Genomic DNA, 17,914 nt, shown 5'->3' with positions numbered 1-17,914 from the left:
CACAAACTGTGGCCTGTCTGTGAGGTAGTTGATGGTCCAAGCAACCAGATGTTGGTCCACACCTGCAACCTCCAGCTTCCTCCTCAGCAGTGATGGCTGAATTGTGTTGAAAGCACTGGAGAAATCAAAAAACACGACTCTCACAGGGCTCCCAGGGGCCTCCAGGTGAGACAGGGCCCGATGCTGCAGGTAGATGATGGCGTCATCCACCCCGATGCCTGGTCGATATGCAAACTGCAGCGGGTCCAGTGCTGAGCTCACCTGAGTGTGGAGATGGCTGAGGATGATCCTCTCCATAGCCTTCATCAGGTGGGAAGTCAAGGCGACAGGTCTGAAGTGGTTCGGTTCCGTAGGACGAGGTACCTTTGGAACCGGAACCAGGCAGGAAGTCCTCCAGAGGACTGGTACCTTCTCCAGTCTGAGGCTCATATTAAACATGAACAGCCCCCCCTCACAGAGCTGGTCTGCACACTCCCTGAGGAGCCTGGAGGTGATGCTGTCAGGGCCTGTTGCCTTCCTGGCCTTTGTTCTCCTTAACTCCATCCTAACCTGATTCAGGGTGAGGCAGAGGGGGGTTGGAGGATGGGTGGGCGGTGGCTGGTCTGGTGCTGTGAGTCGTTGGGGGGGTCCCTTTGCTTCTGTTGGAAGAAGGGCAGAGTGGACTGTTTGGTGCTGAGGTGGTAACAGCTGCAGCTGGGAGGAGACGCCTGAGCTGGAAAGGTGTGAAGGGGGGGCCGTGTGGGTGGAGACTGGGGGCTGGGCAGAATCAAATCTGTTAAAGAACAGGTTCAGTTCATTTATCCAGGCTTGGTCACCTGTGACCTGGCGACCATTTCCAGCCTCAGCGTGGCCTGAGATGCGTTTCAGACCCCTCCACACATCACGGATGTTGTTCTGTTCCAGGCGCTGCTCCAGCTTCTTCCTGTAGCGTCTTTGCACTTCCTGATCTTATATTTCAGGTCCCTCTGTACTCTGCGTAGCTCCTCCTTGTCCCCAGAGAGAAAAGCACTCTTCTTCTCATTTAGGAGGGTCTTCAGCTCAGGAGTGACCCAGGGCTTGTTGTTGGAAAAACACTGCACTGATTTTGTTTGCACTGTGTTTTCCACACAAAAATTGACATAGTCCGTGATGCAGTCAGTGAGACTGTCAATGCCCCCCCCCGGTGTGGACTGCAGAGAACGTCCCAGTCTGTGGTGCTAAAACAGTCCCTTAGTCGCTCTGTTACCTCCTCAGTCCAGATCTTCACCGTTTTAATCTGTGGTTTCTGCTGTTTCACCACTGGAGTGTACGCAGAGGAGAGATGGACCAGGTTGTGATCAGAGCATCCTAAAGGGGGGAGGGGGGCAGAAGCATATGCATTCTTGATGTTAGCATAGAAAAGGTCCAGAGTTTTCTGTCCCTCGTATGACAGTTCACATACTGGGTGAAGTTGGACAGGGTGGCGGAGAGGGGGGTGCATGCATGGTTAAAGTCCCCAGAAATCAGGATCAGGGCCTGCGGGTGTTGTGTCTGCAGCTGGGATACGGTGCTGTGCACGCGCTCACAAGCGACAGCAGCGTCAGCTGACGGAGGGACGTTAACAGTCACCACCAGCACATGGAGAACTCCCATGGAAGGTAGTACGGCCGAACGCTGACTGCCACCAGTTCAATGTCCTTGCTGCAGTGCTGTTCTTTCACAGTGATGTGGTTCGGGTTACACCATCTGTCATTCACGAACACAGCCAGACCACCGCCTTTCTTCTTTCCGCTCTGCGCCGCGCTCCGGTCCGCCCGCACCAACGTGAATCCAGTAACTGAGACCACGGAGTTTGTCATGTCCTGGTTGAGCCACGTCTCGGTGAAACACAGCAGGCTGCTCTCACGGTACACCCGCTGCAGACGCATGAGCGCTGTTAACTCGTCCAGCTTGTTAGAGAGCGCGCGGACGTTTCCCATAGCAACGGATGGTAAACATGGCTTGTACCTCCGTCTTCTCTCCCGGCGTTTAACTCCAGCTCTGCAGCCTCGTCGTTTCCTCCGTATTTCAGCTGGAACATCTGGCTTTGCAGCGAGGAGAATCTCAACTCGTCCAAGAGCTAACAGCTGATCTCGAGTGTAAACAATGGAGCTGCATCCTAACGGATCCCCCGAGGCCGGTTCAAAAAGTTGAGAAAAAATAAAAAAACAAAAAGCAAAAGTAATGATGTTCCTGTCCTTTGTCGTTGAACTTCGTAATAGTTGTTGAAAAATACAAAAAACACAAATAAGGTGGAAGAAAATATTAAAAAACGCAAAGTAAGGAACACAAAAAGGTAGAGCTGCCCAGATAAGCTGCCACACACGCGGCGCCATGGTAACTATATAAATCTGAGAACCAGTGAAACATCTCCTGCCAAAAGTGGTGCAGTTTAGGACAGGTCCAGAACATGTGGGTCAAAGAGTCCTCTGCAGATTTGCAGCGGTCGCATATGGGGGAAATGGTAGGAAAGCATTTGTGTAATTTAACCTTTGAGTAATGGAGCCTGTGCAACACTTTAAATTGAATTAATTGAAGTCTTGTATTTATGGAACAAGAGTGGATATTTTGCAGGCTCTTCTCCCAATGGTTGTCCCCAATCTGTAGTCCCAGTTCTTCCTCCCAAGCATTTTTCAAGAACAATGCATTACACCCCAGTTTTTCAGAAAAATTGTTTACATTCCTAGAAATTAGGTTTTTAGAGTCAGGTGGGCTCAAAAGAAGTTTATAAATGTCCTCATCTTCTGGGAGTGATTCAAAATTACGAATATTTTGTTGAACAAAGAATGTTCACATTTGATGGTTTTCTCCGTTTTAAGTCCACTCCACAGAAACATTTGCCTCTTTTCCTTCTCCCGGTATTTTGTGGTGGTGTTTTCCTGTCCAGCACCGTCTCAGCTCATAGCCAGAGGCAGCTGCATGTGGCTGATGGCGTTGGGCGTGCGGTGCAGCACACACTGAAGGGGTCCTGTCATTCAGCAGAGGCAGCCATATGTGTGCCTGCATGAGCTCTGTGCCTGCTGCAGGCTGCCTCTGCCAGAAGACATTAGGGAAGCAGCAGGGTGTCATTAAAGTGGCACAATGATTGATTAACCCTAAATCTTAGCGCTCCAAGCTGCCTTTTGTCTCGCACACAGCGGCACACACCTTTCCACCATCACGGCGACTACTCAGGTGGAGACAGAGGGAACCTCCTGCAGATGCAAGGCTGTGATTGCATTAGCAGCCTGGTGGGGAAAGGATGAGCTTGGGTTGTTCTGGAGTGAACACAGTAAGGGGGCAACGTCAGGTCATTAGTAGGACTCCATCCCCCCGGCTTCCCCCTAAGACGGATTTAAATGCAGAAGCTCTGTGCTGATCAGGAGAGCTGGGGGGAGTTGATGCCTAGTTGCTGATACTAAGAAAATACATATTGTTACTTTAAATGAAGATTTTCCACCACAAACAGAGAAAATCTGAGATAATCAGACAATCCTGTTTTCAAACAGTACTAACTATATTCAGGTCTCCTTCCAAGGACAACAGTCATCCATTAACAGAAATCAGGAGGGGATGTTTGGAGAATCAAACAGTTTCTGAACGGCCACAAAGACATTCAGGTCTTTTGGTCAAAAGTATCTAAAAATTAAGATTTTTTAGCAATTTGTGTGAACTTGTAAGCAAGGCAGAAGACAAATGAACATGCGTGTCCATCATAGTTCAGACAGTGGCATCTCTGGAAACTCTATGGCATTCAAGAAGAAAAACTGACTTTTTGTTCAAATTTTGTGTTTTTCGTGCAAATGACAAACATGCTGGTCACAATTCTGTTCATGAAAACGAGAAGATGATCTTCCAGTCAAAGTAGAAAATTCACCAAGTGTCCGTGTCACAGACATGATCTGTTTAGTTTGTGTGCTCGTCACCACATCACCGCGTTGTTCCTCCTACTTTATCCACAGACATTACAGAACAAAATGTTGTTGAAGTATTAAATATGGAAGGGTAAATTAACACACGTCTGAAGCCTGAACAGTCTGACGCGAAGAGGAGGACGGTTGCTTCCGCCAAGTGCGTTCATTTCCCATAATGCATCCCGGTTATACCATGGTCACTCACAACAATAAATATTCAACCAGTTTTTAGTCCTTTATTCTTATTTCTTCAGTTTGGATCCCTTTTTTATACATTTTATATACAATATACACCAACCAACAAAAAGCAGAGTATTTGTTTCGCAGTGAGGCTCGTTGTCACGGTAACATGGTAACACGCTTAGCCGGCTGAGTCGATGTGGACCTCGACTGCAGCGGTGAGGAAAGCGACATCTATGCTGATGATCACGATGTCTTAAATAAAGCAAAGTTCTCCTCTAACCGCTTGTTTCTGTCCAGAGGATGAAGATAAAGTTTGTTTTAAAGAAGCCAGCGCAGTGATACAGAACATTTAAGCTAGGTGACCGGAACTACTTTTTTAGGTGTGCGGTTATCACTGTGGATGATCACTTTTTAATGCACACCCAGCAGCCAATCAGAATTGAGTATTCACCTAGACCAGGGGTCGGGAACCTTTTTGGCCAAGAGAGCCATAAACGCCACATATTTTTAAATGTAATTTCCAAAGAGCCATACAATAATGTAGCGTCCTTTTCCCACACTGAGGCACGGAGACTTAACCTCTTTTAAGGTTCTTTATTCTGGTTACTGCAGACCACAACAAACGCCGTACAATTAATTCAGCAACTCCTGAATCTCTCCCGCTGAGACCAGAGCGCTTCTCCCAACTTTATATTCCCCCCCTCCCGCTGCAGCCCTCCCATTTCCCTTATTCGGCCCACAGCTGAACCCTATTGGTCCAAATTAACAACAGGCTGAGCGACAGAACTGAGGGCCAATCAGATCTCTGCTTGATGCGTTTAATGAACTCCAGAACTTTTAACGCGGCCCAACAGCCACCCAGTGCAAGTCAGTAAGCAACGATATGTTTAAAACTAAACATACAAGTGAATGTGTGCATTTGATGTAATTTCAACATTTTTAAAGTACAATAAGTCTGTGGATTCTTTTTCAATAACATCGTTATGCTATTGCTAATAAATGATGAGTATTTCTCGTGGTAGTTCTGCTGATGGTCTAGTCTGGTTGATACGTGGTGAGTTTCTGCTTCATGCAGGCGTTGAGACTTTAACGTGATCGTAGGTCTGAATGTTCTGTAGATGTCAGACAGACATGGAGCCAAACACACACTCACACGCTGCAGTGAGTGACGGACAGCAGGTTTTACGTTTTTACAATCCCTGCGCGATTCACCTGCTGCCTGTGCCCACAACTCCACCCACCACCCTGCTTTCTTCCTCACACATCCCGTCCCCGTAACTGTGCGCTCTTTCTCAGAGACGGGAGCGCGCAGTTTTAGGCACGGCAATTCACAGGTTTCCAGCTGGTACAAACTATGTGAAATAATAGATAATAGTAAACTGATAATGCTGGCACAGATTTTTTTCTCCAAGCACCGCTCTAATGAGAAAAAAAAGTATAATTAAAGATTTGTCTGCGAGCCACATGTGACCATCAAAAGAGCCATATATGGCTCGCGAGCCATAGGTTCCCGACCCCTGGTCTAGACTATGGTATAATGCCCAGTATGAACTGTTTCTTTTGTTTGTGGTGATGCAGGAAACGATTTACAGCCAGAGGTTTGTGATAAATGAGATCTGCCTGTTCTGAGCTTAGGAGGTTTGTCTTGATGTTGATGCTTCTGAGGCTGCAGATGCAGGCAGGGACCATCAACAAAGTACAAGAAGACACCAGTTTGTCAGTACCTCATCCTGAATCATCTCAAAATCATCACAATAACTCATTCATGTTAAAACAAACTCCACAGAAACCTCTGATGTCATTCCACTCTCTCTTAGAGAGAAACAGCGTGTTTGAGTAAAGCTAGTTGTAGTTCTTATCTCCTCACTTTACAACTGTTGTAGTCCTAATAAATATTACCACAAAAACAACTTTCTCAAAAAATGAAAAAAAATTCCAAAAATCACCAGAAAAACTTCTAAAAAACAAAAACATATATAAATATCCTTTACATCCACCGAGGTGTAAGTCTAGGGATGATAGCGTAACATAAGACACAGAATGGCTGATGGTTTTCATTTGACACAGGGGGGAGGGGGGGGGGGGGTTGGGCCAAAAGAATGAAATAAATAGAACAAAACACAACTTGACTATCACTATCCTAAAACAAAAATCAAGAAAACAAAAGTCTCACTGACTTATTTAGAAAAGGGAATCAAAACCCTTAAGAGGTGGAACCAACCAACCTACCTGGTGTCCTTAACAGGAGACAGGATGGGGGGGGGCTCCGGCTCTGTGGTGGTACATGTGGGGGTTGTTGTTCCTGTCTTTGTCTGGCGGGGGGGCTCGGCCGGGCTGCTGTTCTGTCTGCCCCTAGCTCTGGGGTGGGGGGGCTGAGGATTCAGTTTGATGACACAAAAAAAACCCAAAATTCTAAATGTGCAAAAACAGTGAAAATAAACAGTAGGGAACAATGAGGATGTGCAAGTGAAGGTTCACTCTAAGAAGCACACATTCATTCAACCCAACTGCTGATTGACTTTTGCACAAATATGGGCGTGGGGGTTGTTTTTACACCCCCTCTAATAATACTGGTAATGCAGATCTAGTGTGTGTCTGTCTGGGTGCAGAAGTCCTGTGAGATAAATCTTCCATCATGAATGTTTGAATAGACTTCCATCCTGTAAACAGTTGTGTGCAGACTATTGGTTGATGTGTGAACTAAGTCATGCAATTTAGCCTCAAATCCAAAAGGGGTTTATATAAATATACTCTGTCTGTCTGAGGATCCATGAACCCCCACTGTAACAGTCAAATCTGTCCAACAAAGAGGCCTTCAGCTGTTCTGTCAGCTGTTGGACTGGATGAGTTTCAAACAAAACAACAGAAGATGGCTATGAGGTGTACTCTGTCTTACCTGTCCACAAACCTCCCACTGTCTCCAGCACAAAGAGGACTGAGCTGCACTAAAGCCCTAACAAGAGAGATGTGGAGCTAGAAAGAGCTCCCCCCCCCAGTGATCTTCAGGAGCTTCTAGGAATCCTGGTGGCAGCTTCTGGTGACTGTTGGAGTATTCATCAGCTCCTCCAGGTGTCTCAGCTCAAACATCGCATGCAGAGGAACAGGAAGACAGTGGTGGACACGATGGAAAACCCTCACAGACTGTGAGATGACCACACCCACAAGGTGAGCGTCCAGCCGGTCAGCCGACCCCATCTGTGATGTTGTCGTGGGGATTGACTCACAAACAGAAAAACAAAGAGTTCATGCCGGTCAAAAGAACTACAGCCAACGTTCGCTCTGTAATGTTAGTGGATGAAGTCAGGAGGAAGAAGCAAACACGCCGTCCTTGTGATGACCAACACAAACTAAACCACACTTTGTTCTACTTTTAATTGCAGCTCATCTTCTAGTTTTCATGACCAGATGAGGTCAGAGTCCACCATGTTTGTAGTTCTTTGCTTTTGTAGTTTTCAACATATTCGAATGAAAATCACCTATATTTATTTTTAATTGAATGCAATACGTTTCCATAATATTTACCAAAAAAGATGGTAATTTTTTAAAACAACTCAGTTGTTTAAATGTGTTTGTTGAAATAATATGAGAAATCTAGTTTGCTGACGTCCGATTGACATTTCTGCAAAAGAGTTATGTTGCAGAGGTAAACGATGACATCATCTGAGAGATTAGCAGCAACAGAAGCTTTCTTTGCTTACGTTGTTTGGTAATAACATGCAGAAACACTGGAGCTCCCATGGTTTGAGGAAAAAGCATTGGCAGAATATAACATCAATCAAATGGACACAAGCGGCTGTGAAAATCACACAAAGCATGTTGTGTTGCTCCAAGGAAGAAGTAATGACAGAAGGTGGACTCCCCTGAAACCATGGTGAAGGCAATCTGTGGTTCCAAAAAGCTTCACACACAAACATGTCAACATGTACACAACTACAGCTCACACGCACATACACGTGTTTGTGTGCATGTAGATCACCAGATTAGACAGACTTAGGAGTCTAGTGGGCCTCTCTGGAAATGTTCTTAAGTGGTTTTACTCTTACCTTACAGGGCGACACGTTTATGTAAGTATGGATACGTGCTCTTCAGGAATCCATGAAATAAGTTGTGGGGTTCCCCAAGGGTCGATCTTAGGGCCAATACTGTTTAATTTATACATGTTTCCTCTTGGGAAGGTCATCAGGAGACACGGCGTTGACTTTCACAGCTATGCTGATGACACACAGCTTTACATCGCTGTGTCTCCTGATGACTTTGAACCTATAAACACTCTTTTAAACTGTATTTTTGATATAAAGTCATGTATGGCAGAAAACTTCCTACAGCTTAACCAGGACAAAACTGAAGTTCTAATCATCGGTTCTGAAGACAAGAGAGAGATGATTTTACCACATCTTCATAATTTTAAACCCTCTCAATGTGTGAGAAACCTGGGCGTCCTTTTCACTCTGAGCTGAGTTTTATTCCTCACATCAGAAACGTTGTGAAAACAGGATTTCATCAACCTAAAAGCCAGAGTCGCCCGTTCCTCTCTCTTGCCAGCACAGAGATGCTGATGCTTTTATTTTCAGTCGTTTAGATTATTGTAATGCCCTGCTCTCTGGTTTACCCAAAAAGTCAATCTCAAATCTACAACTATTGCAGAACTCTGCGGCACGAGTTCTGACGAGGACCAGAGGGCGGGAACACATTACACCGGTTTGAAAATGGCTGCATTGTCTCCCTATGTGGTTCAGGATTGATTTTAAAGTTCTTTTAATGGTTTGTAAATGTTTTTATGGTCTTGGGCCTTCTTATTTAAATGATATTATTTTAAAACATGAGCCCTCGCGGACCCTCAGGTCCTCCGGTGCTGGCCTCTTAGTTGTTCCTAAGGTGAGGACCAGGACACATGGTGAGGCTTCGTTCTGGCATCACGGTTCTCACCTGTGGAACAGTCTGCTGGAGAACCTCAGAGACTTGTAGAAGTTTGTAAGAAGAGGCTCAAGACCCACCTTTATAATTTAGCTTCTGTTGATTTTAACTGCTAATTGCTAATAGTTTTAATATAGGCTATTTCATGTATTTGATTTCATTTTATGCATCTTATTCTCAGTTTTATGTTTTCATATACATGTTATGTCTTTAATTTTAGCATCTCATGATTTTAGCCTCAGTGTTTCTTGTGGGGATCTTTTCTTCCAGGGCTGCCGGCTCGGTCGGTGGTTGTTGCTGCAGTTGTCGCCCTTGCTGGGGCAGCTGGGGTTTAACTTTGCAGCCTCACGGCTGTGAAGTGGACCCCGTTGCTGTCCCAGTCTGGGGGGGCACTGTGGTGATGTTCCGATGGCCAGGCCGGCTCCTGGTATGAAGAGATTCCCAAATACTGTTTCCTCACAGCAGAGCCAAGCCATACTTGTAAGTTTATGTGTTTATTTATTTATTTATTCAAACTTGCATAGTCAATATTCACTGTCATGGGTCATATGTTTTAATGGAGGGGAGTGGGAAGGGTGAAGGGTGGGTTGGGTTTTTACATGAATGTTGTGTGTTTTCTGTTTTTAATGTTAAAGGGCTTCAAGCTGCACAACATGCATGAAAAGCGCTATTTTATGAATACAGTTTGATTTGATTTGATTTGATTTGAAATGCACCAACAGAAAATCAAAGATGTGTCTTTTCACCGGGAAATTGGGTGACAGTTGCAGATTGTTACAGTGAGTGAGAGAGAGAGAGTGAGTGAGTGAGTGAGTGAGTGAGTGAGTGAGTGAGTGAGTGAGTGAGTGAGTGAGTGAGTGAGTGAGTGAGTGAGTGAGTGAGTAGAATAGAATAGAATAGAATAGAATAGAAGTTCGAGTGTGATGCTGTAGTATCGCGAGACCCAGCGAGACGAGTGTGGTGAGTCGACTTGGCGGCGCGTAAGCATTTGAACAAACATTTTCGATCTTGTTTCATTTTTCCGCCATATTAAAATATTTCCTGCAAACTAACACAACCTGTTAAGAGTATTAAGCTTCTGTCAGCCTGGAGGACCTGGAGAAATTCATTGACGAGTGTTTTAATACCTGCAACATGGTGAAGCCCAGAACCGCCACCACCACCCCCTCCGCCAAGCGTGAACGGCCTGAGGACTCTCCCGGGGCTGTGTCCTCTCCAGGCAGCGGAATGAGCGATATCCTGGATTCGATTGACAAAAAGCTCTCCAGCTTTGATGGCCGCCTCAATTTGCTGGAGATCCTCCATAGAGAATTTCAAGGTCTGCGGGAGTCTCTGGAATTCAGCCAGCAGCAGGTGCGGGAGCTCGCAGCGGAGAACCAGGCCCTCAGAGAGACCGTGAAGACCCTGAGCAATGACACCGCCCGTCTCTCAGAGGAGAACCGATCCATAAAGGAAACCCTCCTGGATCTTCAGTCGAGGAGCATGAGGGACAATCTAGTGGTCGCGGGGGTTCCAGAGGAGGCAGGAGAAGACCCCGAGGCCACCGTTAGATCCTTTTTACAGGTCCACCTGAAGCTCCCCAAGGAGGAGGTGCAGAAGATCTCCTTCCACAGGGTTCACCGCCTCGGAGGAAGAAGGTCCGACCACCAGCGCCCGCGTCCTATTGTGGCTAAATTCGAACATTTCAAACAGAAGGAGTTGGTGAAGGGCCGCGGACGGGAACTGAGAGGCACGCATTACAGCGTGAATGACCAGTTCCCGGCAGAAATCCTCCGTAGAAGGAAGATCCTGTTCCCGCTGAGGAGGAAGCATCTTGCTGCTGGTTCGAGAGCGATTGTGGCCGTTGACAAACTTTACGTGGACGGCCGGCTGTTCCGGGACCCGGAGATCACCCCCTGGCTGTGCTGAAGGCTTTCAGATCCGCGCTGAGAACATCTGCGTTGCCCAGAAGAAACCCGCTAAACTTACTTCAATGAATGGAAAACCGGATCATCAATAATCCACACCTCGATCGCAGGAAAACAGTCTTTTTTTCTCTTCGTCACCTCAGTCTCCACTGATGTTTCTATTGTTGTTTTGTTGTTGTTTTCGTTTTCCCTTCTATCTCTTTTTTTCTTTCCTTTACTCTCCCCCCCCTCTCTCCCCCCTCATTATATGTAAATCACCTGGAAGCAACTCATCCTCGGTAAGTATTTATTTATGCACGGAACGGGCGCGCGCACACACAAGCGCACACAGGGGCGTGCACATGCGATCCCGCACACACACGCCGACATACTGCAATCACCTCACACAGGCTCTCATAGGACGCACGCGACACGCAGCTCACATAGCCAGAAAACGTTCACGCGCACAGCGCTTCTCAATGCGGGCACGCGCACACGGACTGGTACACAAGCACTACTTAGCTTTACACCTTTTCAGTCAGAGCAGTTATGAACAGTCTTAACATCGTTAGCTGGAATGTGCGTGGACTTGGCTCTGAGCCAAAGAGACTGAAAGTGTTAAATCACCTGGATGGTCTAAAAGCAGATATAGCTCTACTGCAGGAGACCCATTTATCAAATTCTTTGGATCACCTTATGTGCTGCTTACAATTTCCAGTTATATACTCTGCCAGTTACAACTCCAAACAACGAGGAGTTGCTGTTTTAATTAATAAAAATCTTAATTTTACTCATAAGGATACAGTTACTGACCCAGAAGGCAGATTTGTAATCATTAATATATCCATTCAGAATAAGGACTTTTGCATATCCAGTATTTATGGCCCGAATGTTGACGACTCTTCCTTCTTTCACAGATTCTTCACCTCACTCTCAGTTCACTCTGACTCCACAATCATTATAGGAGGAGACGTCAACCTTGTTTTGGACCCTGAACTTGACAGACTCAGCACAGCAGCAAATCAGCGTACATGGCGATCTGCAAGTATTCTAAAGCAGTACATGAATGATCTGGGTCTCTGCGACGCGTGGCGCTCATGTCACCCAAACACTAAAGGGTTCACCTTTTTTTCTCCAGTTCACTATTCACACTCCTGTTTGGACTATTTATTAATCAGTAACTCTCTTTTAAAAAATATTCAAAGCTCCAATATCCATCCAATTATTATCAGTGATCATGCACCAGTCTCTGTAAACATTTCTAGGGAAAAATCCACACCCTCTGGTACAACCTGGAGGTTTAATACGTCTCTGTTAAAGGACCAGGAATTTCTTGAATTCTTTAAAAAAGAGTGGGCAACCTTCTTAGACTTCAACAATACTCCAGACATCCCACCGTGCGTTCTTTGGGAAACAGCAAAGGCAGTCATGAGAGGGAAAATCATTTCTTATTCAACGCACAAAAAACGCAAAGAGAAAGCAGATTTATTAGAATTAGAAAATAAAATCAAAACCCTGGAGACTGCTTATGCTGCTTCTGCACAGGAACGCATTCTGGGAGATCTGAAAAATTTAAAGCTGCAGTTAAATGACATCATTAATAAACAAACACAATTTCAAATACAAAGGCTACGACTTGAAAGATTTGAAAACTCTAATAAATCTGGCAAATTTCTGGCTAATCAGCTTAAAATTAACAGAGAAAAATCATCAATCACCTCTATTATGGACCAAACAGGAAATGTCACCCATGACCCGGTCAAAATTAATAACGCATTTGAAAACTTTTATAAAAACCTGTACACACCGCAGATCAATCCGTCAGAGCAAAGTATTGACTCATTTCTTAATAATGTAAACCTACCCAGGCTAAATGAGGATCAAATCACAAACTTAAATTCTCCGCTCTCGCCGTCTGAACTTCATGAAGCTCTGTTACTTATGCCCAATGGTAAAGCACCAGGGCCTGACGGCTTTCCTGCTGAGTTTTATAAAGAATTCTGGGAACAACTGGCACCAACATTTTATAAAACTGTCACATCTATTAATGAGAGCCAATCAATGCCACCTAACATGAACTCAGCCAACATAATTCTTCTTCTAAAACCAGACAAAGATCCCACTAGTCCTTCAAGCTATCGCCCTATTTCTCTAATCAATGCAGATGTAAAAATTATCTGCAAAGCACTAGCACAGAGAATAGAAAAAATCACTCCTCACATAATTCACTTCGACCAGACTGGATTCATCAAAGGCAGACACTCGGATGATAATGTCCGTAGACTAGTTAATATAATAGACTTTGCCACCATTAAAAACCAGGAAATGACGGTACTATCGCTGGATGCTGAAAAAGCCTTTGACAGAGTTAATTGGAAGTTCCTTATTGCTGCCCTCCAGAAGTTTGGTTTTGGAGAAGCATTCATCAATTGGATCAAAATATTATATCACAACCCCAATGCATCAGTTAGAACTAATAAACAGACTTCAAACAGGTTTTTTCTTGGAAGAGGAACCAGACAGGGCTGCCCACTCTCTCCTTCTCTTTTTGCTATATTCATTGAGCCTTTAGCTGCAGCAATAAGACAGAATGAGAGCATTATAGGAATAAAAACCAAACACAGCCATCATAAAATTAGTCTTTATGCGGATGACATATTACTGTTTTTAAGGAATTTACATTCTGTAAATGAAACAGCAATGATCATAAATGAATTCTCCTCCATATCAGACTATTCCATTAATTGGAATAAGTCTGTTTTATTACCACTCAACAGGAATATGGAACAAAGACTCACAATTCCAGTTAAAACAGGAAATATCAAATATCTGGGTATCTACTTTTCCCCCAAACTATCAGAACTGGTGCAGCTAAACCACACCCCATTACTGAAAAGCATACAGGACGATCTAACACGCTGGACCAACCTGCCTTTGTCCCTTATGGGCAAGGTAGCCACGGTTAAAATGAAAATCTTACCCAAGGTTAATTATCTCTTCTCAATGATTCCCACACAACCGCCATTAAAATGGTTCAAAACATTAGACTCATCCATATCAAGCTTTCTATGGAACAACAAACCTGCAAGAATTAGTCTAAAAACTTTAAAATCTGCAAAAAACTGTGGAGGATTAGAATTACCTAACTTCCACAAATACGTTCTTGCAAATAGATTACAATACATCTTAAAATGGTTAAAAAATAATCCAGAAACCAACTCATGGTTAGACTTGGAACAGGCGTTATGTGGAAAGATCAACCTGTCACAGCTACCATTTATTAGCCAAACAGTTAAAAAACAGGATTGTTTCAAAAGCATTAATATAAATGCCACCTTAACAGCCTGGTGGGAATTTCTCAAAATATCAAAATCATCAATTCAACCGTGCAAAATGACACCCATCTGGAACAACCCGGACATCCTTATTAACAAAAAAATGATTCACTTCCCAGCTTGGCAAGCAGGGGGCATAAAACAACTAGAGCACGTAATTATTGATAGAAGATTCATAACCCCCCAGGAACTTCAAGACAAACATGGAATAAATAACTTCTTGGAATATCAGCAACTTAAATCAAGTATTACTAAAAAGTATAAAATTAAAGACGACGATTTAAAGCTACCAGATGTAGTTACCACTCTGATTAATTTTTCAATGAATAGAACTCTCTCCAAAATATACAAACTTTTATGTAATTTAGATAACAATATTGCCCTTCCAACAAAAAAATGGGATGCAGATTTGAGCATCAGCACAGATGAAAGCTTCTGGTCAGAACTTTGTCTAAACACCTTTAAACTGACAAAAAGTCCAAATCTGCAGCTAATCCATCTCAAAACTCTTCACAGAATTTACTACACTGGACAGAGGATGTTCAAGATGGGTCTCAGTAACTCAGACATTTGCGAGCACTGTGATAATAATCTACCCGACAGCTACATGCACGCACTGTGGTTCTGCACTCCTGTCCAGGCTCTCTGGCAGCAGGTATGTGCCGATTTATCAGTCTGGCTTAAGGTTTCAATCACTGCCTCACCGTCACTTTGTGTGCTTGGTGACATGAGTGCCATCGATATAGAAGAAGGATTAGCATCTATCATTTTCATAACTCTTTGTATTGCCAAAAAAACTATTTTAATAAATTGGAAAAACAAGAAAAATATAAACATAAGTCAACACAGAAATCTGCTGTTTGATCATATCAGCTTGGAAAAAATGTCAGCCCAAAGCTCAAGTAACTTTGAAAGAATTCAGTCTCTCTGGTCTCCTGTGGTTGACTCCATGACTTAGGGGGTGGGGGGCTTGGTCGTCGCTGCTCCTTGCCCTTCTGCCGTGGTTTGGGGTGGGGGTCGGGGCTTCCGGTGCCTGGCGGGGGCGGTGGGGGGCTCCGTTGGTCGGGGGGTCGGGTCCGGTGCCTGGGTGGGGCGGGCTGGGGCGCTGCGTGGTCCTCTGGGCTTGGGTGTGGGGGTGCGTGGTGGGGGGGTGGGGTGGTGGTCTGGCTTGGCTTGGGGGGGTGGTCCCTTTGCCTGTGCTGGGGGGGGTTGGCGGGGGGCCCTGCTCGGGTGGGGGGGGCCCAGCGGCGCCGGATGGGCTGCCCATCTGCACCTGGGGCTGGGATCGGCCCTTCCCTGGCTCTGGGACGGGACGGGACAACCCTCTCGGGGCCCCCGGTCGCTCTGGGTGTCACCCGCTTCGGCTGCGGGGTCTGGGGTGGGGTGGGGTGGGGGGCTTGTCGGCCCTGTCCTGTGGGGGGGCGTTCTGGGGGGGAGGGGGGGCCCATTATTAGTACGGGTCGGGGGGGCTAGCGGGTCGGGGTCTCCGCTGAGGCAATCGGTGGTTGCCTCGGCCGGTTGGCCTCCTCGGTCCCGTCGAGGCCTGACCAGAGCTCTTCTAGGGCCGGCGTCTGGAGGTGGGGGCCTGGGCTTGCTCCGGGGGGGGGGGCGACGCTTTCTGGCTCCTCTCTCTCTGTGTGGGGTGGGTGGTGCCGGGCCTGGGGTGCCGGCGCCTCCGGGGGTGGGCCCCTGGGCTGGGTGGCCCTGGCCCCTTTGCTGGGGGTGGGCTGGGGGACGGCTGTTTGACCACCGGGGGACAGTCTACCAGCTGTCCCCAACTTACCCCCTTCCTTATATAACCTCATATTAGGGTGAGGGGGTGGGGGGTCTAGCCTGCGATGCGCCTTGGGGGGGGCTACTTGGGAGTGGCCCCCCTCCTATGGTTGCCGTATGGAGTGGGCCCCCCCTCTTTCGGTTTTATTTGCACCTTAGACATGTAGGGTCCTTGGTAGGGGGGGTGCTTGGACATCACTGCAAGCAAGCAGCAGATGTCCTCCTGGCACCCTACCCGCCAATTTTAACCGCACCTTAGACATTTAGGGCCCCTTGGTGTGGAGGGTGAGGGGACATCACTGTGAGTAATCAGGAGATGTCCCCTTAGTGCCCTACTCGCCAATTTTAACTGCACCCCCCTTAGTACACACACCCCTCCCCCTTCAATATATACATTCAAACATAAACACACACACATGCACACAAACACCTTCTCAAACACCCATACACGCACACACATTTTACAAGGAAGGTGGGACCTGGGTCCATCTGTCCCCTACCCCTTCCCTGGTGGGGGGTACGGGCCCCTTGGCGATGGCGGCCGTGTCCCTTGGGTGCCGGCTCCCTGGGCCCGGCGGTGCTCTCTCCGCACGGTGGGGGGGTTCATATTACACCTGAGCCGGGGGTGTTCGTGTCCCTGGGGGGTGGGTCCTGGTCCTTGCCCCTGGGCGCTGGGCCCCGCCAAACTTCCAACATGGCCGAGCCTGGTCGGGCCATATTTATAACATCCCTTGTGGGCCGCCCTTTTTTCCCCGGGGTTCCCCCCTCCTGGGCGGGGGCGGCGGGCCCCTGCCTTGCTCCTACCTGGACCAACCGTGGGCCGGGTGGGTGGCTGCCTGGAGTGCGGAGCGGGTCTCCCTTGGGGGGTCCTGGCTCGTACCTGGGGTCGGGGCGGGGGGATGCCCGGAACTCCTGGGTGGTGGTGGGGTGCTCGTCTGGGGCTGTGGGCGTCCCTCTCCGGTGGGGCCCTGCGTTGGGCTCTTCCGGCGCGGCGGGGGGCTGCTTTCCTGGCTGGGCTGGGGCGGCGCTCTCTTTCCCTCTGCGCCTCCCTGCTCTCTGGCTCTGGGGGCCTCGCGGCGGTCCGGCTGGCCCTGGCCTGGGTGGCGGTCTTGGTCGCCCGGGGGGCGGTTGTTCCCTGCCTGTTCCCGTGTGGCGTTGGGGGAATTCCGGCTGCCGCTGCTGCTGCGGCGGGGGTATGGGTGTGGGGGTGGCTGGGCGCTCCTCCTCCTTCTTTTCACATTCCACCATCCATTTTAGAAGAACATAAACACTCACCTGAGCACAGGTGTTAGCTCACCTTTGCACTAATAGTTTGCATGATTGAATGAATGAAAGATTTCACACTAGTTGGTTTAAAGGCATAGGTATGCGTTCGTGAACACTATCTGTTTTGTGTGCATGTTGACATGTGGACATTTTTGCGGCTAGCAGGTGTGTTGATAATATTTGAGTGTGTGTGAACAGGCCCCGCCCTTTTTGTACTACATTTGAACCGTACCGTAACGATAAACAACCAGTAAACCTGTCTGCTCTATGCTGCTTCATGGTCTTACCCCCCTTCCCCTCCTATTATCACCCTCCTACCCCCCCTCTCTCTAACGTCCCTCTCTCTTCTTCCCCTCTTTCCTTTTCCGTCCGGTCCAACACCAAAGATTTTCAAACATGATTGAAATTAATAAATTTTGGCCTCAATTACAAAAGGGGTTTATTCAGACATACCTTTGGTTTGTCTGAAGATGAATAACCCCTCTTGTTAAAATAAAATATGTCCAACACAAGAGGCCCTCAGCTCTCATCTGTTTGCCTAGCTGTTGGACAGGACAAGTTAGAAAAAAAAAAAAAAAAAAAAAAAAAAAAAAAAAAAAAAAAAAAGAATAGAATAGAATAGAATAGAATGGCTTTATTGTCATTGTGCATAGTACAATGAGATTTA

The 17,914-nt window shown here is 46.8% G+C and overlaps 1 long non-coding RNA gene across 1 annotated transcript; it reads right to left on the bottom strand.

Moving 5' to 3' along the window:
• Positions 1–1,082: 1,082 nt before the first annotated feature.
• On the bottom strand, positions 1,083–4,012 carry LOC111948387. The gene is made up of 2 exons (XR_002874379.1): positions 1,966–4,012; positions 1,083–1,874 (listed from the first exon to the last, which is right to left on the bottom strand). It is a non-coding gene; the product is annotated as an uncharacterized LOC111948387 (long non-coding RNA).
• Positions 4,013–17,914: the final 13,902 nt, after the last annotated feature.

The sequence above is a fragment of the Oryzias latipes genome, chromosome 12 (assembly GCF_002234675.1).
Source record: "Oryzias latipes chromosome 12, ASM223467v1".
NCBI classification, from domain to species: Eukaryota; Metazoa; Chordata; class Actinopteri; order Beloniformes; family Adrianichthyidae; genus Oryzias; species Oryzias latipes.
The sequence above is the reverse complement of the archived record's forward strand: the minus strand, read 5'-3'. Positions and strand labels throughout refer to the sequence as shown.